This window comes from Jaculus jaculus, chromosome 7 (assembly GCF_020740685.1).
Source record: "Jaculus jaculus isolate mJacJac1 chromosome 7, mJacJac1.mat.Y.cur, whole genome shotgun sequence".
Classification (NCBI taxonomy): domain Eukaryota; kingdom Metazoa; phylum Chordata; class Mammalia; order Rodentia; family Dipodidae; genus Jaculus; species Jaculus jaculus.
The window spans coordinates 7,740,915-7,748,579 of record NC_059108.1 but is presented as its reverse complement, the minus strand read 5'-3'; the positions used below and the strand labels follow the sequence as shown (position 1 = coordinate 7,748,579).

The 7,665-nt window shown below is 42.1% G+C and overlaps 1 non-coding gene across 1 annotated transcript; it reads left to right on the top strand.

Annotated features, from left to right (window-relative positions):
* The first annotated feature begins 6,978 nt into the window (after window positions 1-6,978).
* LOC123462437 lies at window positions 6,979-7,086 on the top strand. The gene has a single exon (XR_006638259.1). It is a non-coding gene; the product is annotated as a U6 spliceosomal RNA (small nuclear RNA).
* The last annotated feature ends 579 nt before the right edge of the window (window positions 7,087-7,665 follow it).

The window sequence follows — 7,665 nt, the reverse complement described above, 5'->3', positions numbered from 1 at the left end:
TAACATTTTAAATGACAATCCTAAATTACTCATGTACTAAAAGTGCAAATCGGGCTGGGGATATCGCTCAGTCATAGAGCCTTTCCTATCATGCATAAAGCCCTGGGTTTGATCCTCAGAACCACAATAAACAAACTAAAAAATATATAAAAATAAAATACAAATGATAAAAATTAATATTGAATTATAGATGAATGGGCAGCAGTTTCAGTCCAAAGATTTCATTTTTTTCTGTGCCATATCCCTCTGCTCACACCAGTCCATTTCTATCAATTCTGCACGAGTTTTCAGGATATGAGCTAGAGAAATTGGATAACCACATGTAGAAAAATGAAACTAGACCCATTCATCTCACCATATACAAAAATCAAGTCCAAGAGGATTAAAGACCTCAATATAAGACATGAAACTCTTCTCCTACTGGAAGAAAAAATAGGACTCTCCATGATATAAGAGTGGGGATAGACTTCCTGAATAAAACCCCAGTAGCCCAAGAAATTAAATAATTACTCAACCAATGGGATCTCATGAAGCTAAAAAGCTTTTTCACCGACAAATATACCAAAAGCAGAGCCAGTAGATTATCCACTGAAGGGGAGAAAATCTTTGCCAGCTATACTGACAGGAGCCTAATATTCTGAATCTACAAAGAAATAAAAAGCTAAACAATAAAAAAAAATCAAACAACCACTCTAAAAACGAGGCAGAGAACTGAATAGGGAGTTCTCAGAGGAAGAAAAACAAATGGCTAGCACACACTTAAGAAAACGTTCAACATCCCTAACCATTAGGTAAATGAAAATTTTTAAACTATGAGATTCTGCCTTACTCCTATAAGGATGGCAATCATTAAAAAAAAAAAAAAAAAACTAACAGTAACAAATGTCGCCGAGGATGTGGGGAAAGAGGACCCCTCAACCACTGCTGGTGGGAATGTAAACTTGTACAACCACTGTGAAAATCAACATAGAGATTCCTGAAAACGATGACCACAGAGGTACCAATAGACCCAGTTATTCCCTTACTGGGCATTTATCCTAATGCCCCATGCTTCACTATAGAGATATTTGCTCAACCATGTCTATAGCTTCTCAGTTCGTTGTTGCTAAGAACTGGAATCCACCCAAGTGCCTATCATTGTATGAATGGATAATAAAGTTGTGGTACATTTACACAACGTGATTCTACTCAGCAGTAATGTAAAAACAATACAACGAAATTTGTAGAAAAATGGACAGAATTGGAACAGATCACACTCAGCAAACTCACACAATCACAGAAAGACAAACGCTGCATGGTCTCACGTATCCACAGTTCTAACTTCAATCAGCTCAAGTTGCTGATATACCTGATAGGCAACTCAAGGCCCAGACAATAGGAATGGAAGGGTTTGTGCGGAGGGGAAGAAGAGGGTGGGGAAATCAAACACAAAACTAAATCCCCAATGAAGAAGTACCATAGAAACCTTTATCCTTGGAAACAGCCTAAGAGATATAACCCTCAACAGGAGTAAGGAGGGAGCACGGGAAAAGAAGTTACTCTGGAGACGGTGGGATGGAGCCTCAGCTTTTTTTCTGGTTTTTTTTTTTTTTGTTGTTTTTTTTTTTTTTTGTCCCTAGCCTGTGACTCACAGTACCAGAAATCCACTGTTACCCACAATGAGCTGCTGATCAGAGAGACCTACGTGGTCCCCAAAACAAGCCAAGTTTCTGTCAAAGCACTTGATTACCCACGTAAGGCAAAAGGTAAGACCCTATTACTGAAGACACCATATGCTGCTGACACAGAGCCTGGAGAGACTTGGCTGGAATCTGGAAGACAGTCAGTCCCCAGACAGCTAGAGACAGCCCATCTAGTGCTAGAAAGTGCTACATGAGCTCCTGGGGGAAAGTGGCCAACAACAGTCTGAGGAACCAGAGGTCTAAGCTACTCAGATGCAAACACCCTGACAGGATGTCACACAGTACAATAGTGGCACACAGTCTTGGAGGGTAAACAATAGCTTTCTGATTGCCTAAGAGATCTGCTCAGTGTAAAGGAACCCATATCTGGAATTGGGAACCAGATCAGAATCCTATGAGACAAAGACTATGCTCTCCAGAGTCAAGCTCTCACTAGTCTTTGGCTAAAAGAGGGGTTACATACATCAAATTCTCCCTAAATTAATAATGCTCATACCATTTAAACTATGCTGACTTCACTCTCCATTGGAGAATCTGTTCTTTTCCAGAAGGCAGTGAGACCAGAGGAGATGAACTGCCCCTTGCACTTCAGCCAAGCCATAGTTGAAAGCGCAGAGGAATTGTGGAGACAGCAAGAGTGCTACTCTCATGGTGAACTTGATAACCAGCTCCGGGGTGAAGGAGACAGACCCTGAGGACACTCAACACCTACCAAAGCAGAGATCCAGCCTCTTAAGAGCTCATCACTGAAGTAGACTTAAAACTCATCCACCATGGCTCAGGGAATTTTGCAGAAGAGGGGGCACAGTGGAGACATCTTGCCCAGAGGCATTCCTTTCCCCCAGAAATAACTGACTGCTGCTCCCACAAGGCAAAACCCACAACCCCATAGGGCCTGCAACCCCACTGAGGAATATTCCCAGAGAATGGGAGCAGGGATGACAGAAAAGAGGGTACAAACACATGATGTATCCATACCAAATATGATGATGATGATGATGATGATGATGATGATGATGATAATAATAATAATAATAATAATAAAAGGAATAAATCAGCAGGTTATAAATTTGAAAAAATTTCCTTAGCCTGATGAAATTCATCTATAAATACCTATAACTAATATCAAGTATAATAGTGAATGATGGAGTACCTTTACCTTAAATGAGAAACAAGACAGGGGTCTCTATCCTCAAACCACTTATTCATCATCATACTAGAAGTCCTGTTTAGTACAATAAAGCAAGAAAAGGAAATAACTTCAATACAAATTATAGGGGAAGAAATAAACAACCATTTATCCATAGATAACAGGATACTTCAAAAGAATCTTTTAAAATGCAGTAGCTCCTTTCTTGTTGCTGGCACAAAACACCAACCAGTTGCAGCTTATGGAAGGAAAGGGTTTATTTTGGCTTATAGCTGCAAGGGAAAGTTTAATCACAGCAGGGAAAATATGGCAAGAGCAGTCTGGGGAGATGGTTTAGTGGTTAAGGCATTTGCCTGCAAAGTCAAAGGAACCAGGTTGAATTCCCCACGATCCACATAAGCCACATGCACAAGGTTGTACATAGGTCTAGAGTTTGTTTGCAGTGGCTGGAAGCCCTGGTGTACCCATTCTCTCTCTCTCTCTCTCTCCCTCCCTCCCTCCCCCCACCCTGTCTGTCTCTCATAAGTGAATATGATAAAATATCAGATGGCAGGAAAAAGAAGTGAGGTGGCTTCCACTGACAAGCGGACTGGACTATAAGATCCAGGGCCACCTCCAGTGACACACCTCCTCCATCAAGGCTCCACCTCTCAAAGGCTCCACTAGTCAGGAACTGACCACAAAGCTTCATCAGACACACATAAGGCTATGAGAGACATTTGATATTTAAACTACCACAGAAAATAACTCCTACCACTAACAAGTAAGCTTAACGAGGTTGTAAGATACAAGATCAATATACAAAAATCAATTGCATTTTTATACACTCAGAATGAAAAACACATTTATTATATGTTTAGACCACTTACTAAGAAAAAGAAACACTTACATATAAATCTAACAAAACACAATAGCCACAAGACATTGATAAAGGAAAGCAAAAGGCTTAAAGTAAACAGAGTTACAAATTTTTGTTCAGCTACTGTAGATTCAGTATTATTATCAGTCCTTGCCAAAAATGGGGTGTTGATTTCCAATCTGAATCAAAATCTTAACAGGAGGGCTGGAGAGATGGCTTAGCGGTTAAGCGCTTGCCTGTGAAGCCTAAGGACCCCAGTTCGAGGCTCGGTTCCCCACATCCCACGTTAGCCAGATGCACAAGGGGGCACACGCGTCTGGAGTTCGTTTGCAGAGGCTGGAAGCCCTGGTGCGCCCATTCTCTCTCTCTCCCTCTATCTGTCTTTCTCTCTGTGTCTGTTGCTCTCAGATAAATGAATAAATAAATAAATTAAAAAAAAAATCTTAACAGGAGATTTTGTACATTAGAACAAGTTATGTTTAAATTTATTAGAAATGGTAAAGGAAGTAGAGTAGCAGAAAATATTATTAAGGTATTTTTTCCTGGACTTCTAGGATTTTTAAAAATACATTTTCTTTTTCGACATGTGCATGTAGCATGGGTGCTATCAGGGGAGGGTGTGCGTGTGTGTGCCCATGCGCTGTGCAGGACACGCCCGTGATTCGGCACTGCTGAGTCCTCACCCATGCGTGGGCACACTTTTGGATAATGACACTGCTTGAGACCTGTTGCAGCCCGGTTTGCATTGCTGGTAGAAATCACCCAACCAAGAGCAGCTTCAGGGAAAAAGAGATTTATTTTGCCTTACAGGCTCAAGGGGAAGCTCCACGATGGCAGGGGAAAACGATGGCATGAGCAGAAGGTGGACATCACCCCCTGGCCAACAAAAGATGGACCACAGCAACAGGAGGGTGTGCCAAACACTGGCATGGGGAAACTGGCTATAAAGCCCATAAGCCCGCCCCCAACAAGACACTCCCTCCAGGAGGCATTAATTCCCAAATCTCCATCAGCTGGGAACCTAGCATTCAGAACAGCTAAGTTTATGGGGGACAACTGAATCAAACCACCACATTCCGCCTCTGGCCCCCATAAACTGATATCCATACATGATGTAAAATACAATGCATTCAGTCTGACTTTAAAAGTCCCCATAGTTTTTATCAATTCCAATGATGTTCATACATCCCCATAGTTCAAGATCTTTTAACTAAGCCGTAATACCAAAACATAACCTCAAAAAACCCATAATGGCACAGAATAAATATTCACACTGCAAAAGATGGCATTGGGCATAGCAAAGAAACATTCAACCAATACAAGATTTAAAACAACCAGGGCAAACATCAAACTCTGTAGCTTCAAGTCCAGCAACTCTAAACAGTGACAAATCTTCAAGTCCAATAATTCTAACCAGCAACAAGTCTCTGGCATTTCAATTCCACCCCTCCAGCTAGGCTACTCACAGTCCTGGGAAACTTCATCGGGGCCAGCAGCTCCTTGGCAGCCATCTCATGGTCCTGGCATCTCCACTGGGTCTCCACTGCAAGCCACGGTTCATCCTCATGGCCTCATGGGGTCTCCATGCAGGCAACCAGCAAACCCGCTTCACACTGCCCATGGCCATTTCCAAAACCCAAGACCGTGTTGCAAACTCAATGACCCCCTTTCCAGCATTTCTTATACTCCACGATACCAGGAAGGGTGCCAATTTGTTAATCCGGGGGGAATAAAGCAGACTTTGAAGAACAGGACACTCCTTGAGCACTAGGGCCCCTTCACAAGAGTTAACATTCTTCTTGTTGCCCCCACGCAGGTCAGTTATCCCAGTCTCAAAGGTTGTAATCTCTCAGTTGCAGCTGAATGGGCAACAGTTCACCCAAAGATTTGTCTTTCTGTGCCATATCCCTATGCACACACCAGTTCATTTCTACTCAAAGCAACCCTGCACAACTTCTCAGGACATGGGCACAAGAGCAAGCTTCTCACACAAACTGCTAGCCCAGTGCAGGCAAAGCTTTTTCTCACCCTCATAAGCCAAACCTCACAGTCCATAGTTCTTACTGCCTTCAGGTCTTGCAGCTCAGACCAGAACAGTCCATCAAGCTGTACTTACAGCACTGCAAGGAATCTCTTAGGCCAAGGTTTCAACTCCTTCCACATTCCTCTTGAAAACCAGCTCCAAAAGGCCAAAGCCACAGTGAGGTGTCTAGCAGTAACCCCACTCCTGGTACCACTTTACTGTTGCAGTCAGGTTCACATTGCTGGTAGAAATCACACAACCAAGAGCAGCTTCAGGGAAAAAGAGATTTATTTTGGCTTACAGGCTCAATGGGAAGCTCCACAATGGCAGGGGAAAACAATAGCATGAGCAGAGGGTGGACATCACACCCTGGCCAACATAAGGTAGACCCACAGCAACAGGAGGGTGTGCCAAATACTGGCAAGGGGAAACTGGCTTTAATACCCATAAGCTGGCCCCCAACAATACACTCCCTCCAGGAGTGTATTTTGTTCCCAAATCTCCATCAACTTGGAACCTAGCATTCAGAACACCTAAGTTTATGGGGGACACCTGAATCAAACCACCACAAGACCCCAGGCTCCTATAAGAATAATTGCCCTCATCTGTGGTGTTCTATGTGGAATGGATGGGCATTCCTCTGTGTCTCCCTAGAAAAGTCAAGTTTTTTTGTTTGTTTATTTTGTTTTCAAGGATATTCACTTAGGATCAACACACAAAATCAGTGGTTTTTAAGGAATCCAGTAATAAACCATTAAAAAAAAGTCATGTGTAAGGTACCATTCACACTAGCTATAAAAAAAATCAATATATATAATGAATATGTTTAATTTATTTATTAAAAATATTAGGGAAATATAAAAATATCGGCTTCTCTCCTTCTCTCTCTCTCATTGATCCCCCCCTCCACACATGAATATATATTCAAGTCTTTTTAGAGCTGGGGAGATGGATCAGTAAGTAAAGAGCCTACTGTGCAACTCTGAGAAGCTGAGTTCAGAACTCCAGGCCCACATAAAATCTTTTTTAAATAAATTCTAAACTTATTTCATAAAAGTGAAAATTTTTTAAATAGTGAAAAATAAAAGTACAAAAAGAAATACTATGCTCATGGATGAGAATGACTGCTATTTTAAAGATGCTCTGTTTTCCCATATTAAGCTATAAAACTGGGCTGAGGAGATGACCCAATGAATAAAGTCATTTCCACTCAAGCGTGGGTATCTGAGTTTGAGCCCAGACACCACTTAAAACGGCAGAAGCTGTGCTCACTTCGGCAGCACATATACTAAAAATTGGAACGACACAGAGAAGATTAGCATGGCCCCTGCGCAAGGATGACACACAAATTTGTGGAGCATTCCATATTTTTTGAGACATTGCCTCCTATCCATAACTGATAGCAAACTCCACAATGCACAACCCACATTCCCAGACAAGGAGGGTCCCTGAGGAGAGGGGAGATCAGGGAGGGGGCTCACAATGATACCACCTTGCCTGTATTCACTGAGTACAAAACTAATAAAAAAAAAATACTGAAAAAAAAATGTCAGAAGTTTCCATGGGCTTCCATAACCCTGATATGCTAGGGGGATATCGGGGTGGAGAAACAGGAAAATTGTCTGGATATTTGGTGAAAGCAAAGGCAATAGAGATACATAGTGTGGTGGGTTGAATAGATGTCCCCCAATATATTCAGTTTTTTATTGTTTGTAGTTTACATCTGCAGCCACCTGGCTGGAGGCAGTGTCACTGGGTGGATCTTAAGGTGTGGTGGTGTGTTTCAGACTTCAATCTAAAGATATGCAAAGTGTGCCTAGCTGGAGTTCTTGAAGTGTGCTGTGTGGCTTTTGGCTTGTGCTTCTCTCTCTCTGCTTGGACCTGCGAAGGCAGGCCAGCTTCTTCTGCCATTATGGAACTTCCCCTGGATATGTAAGCTTCAATAAATCCC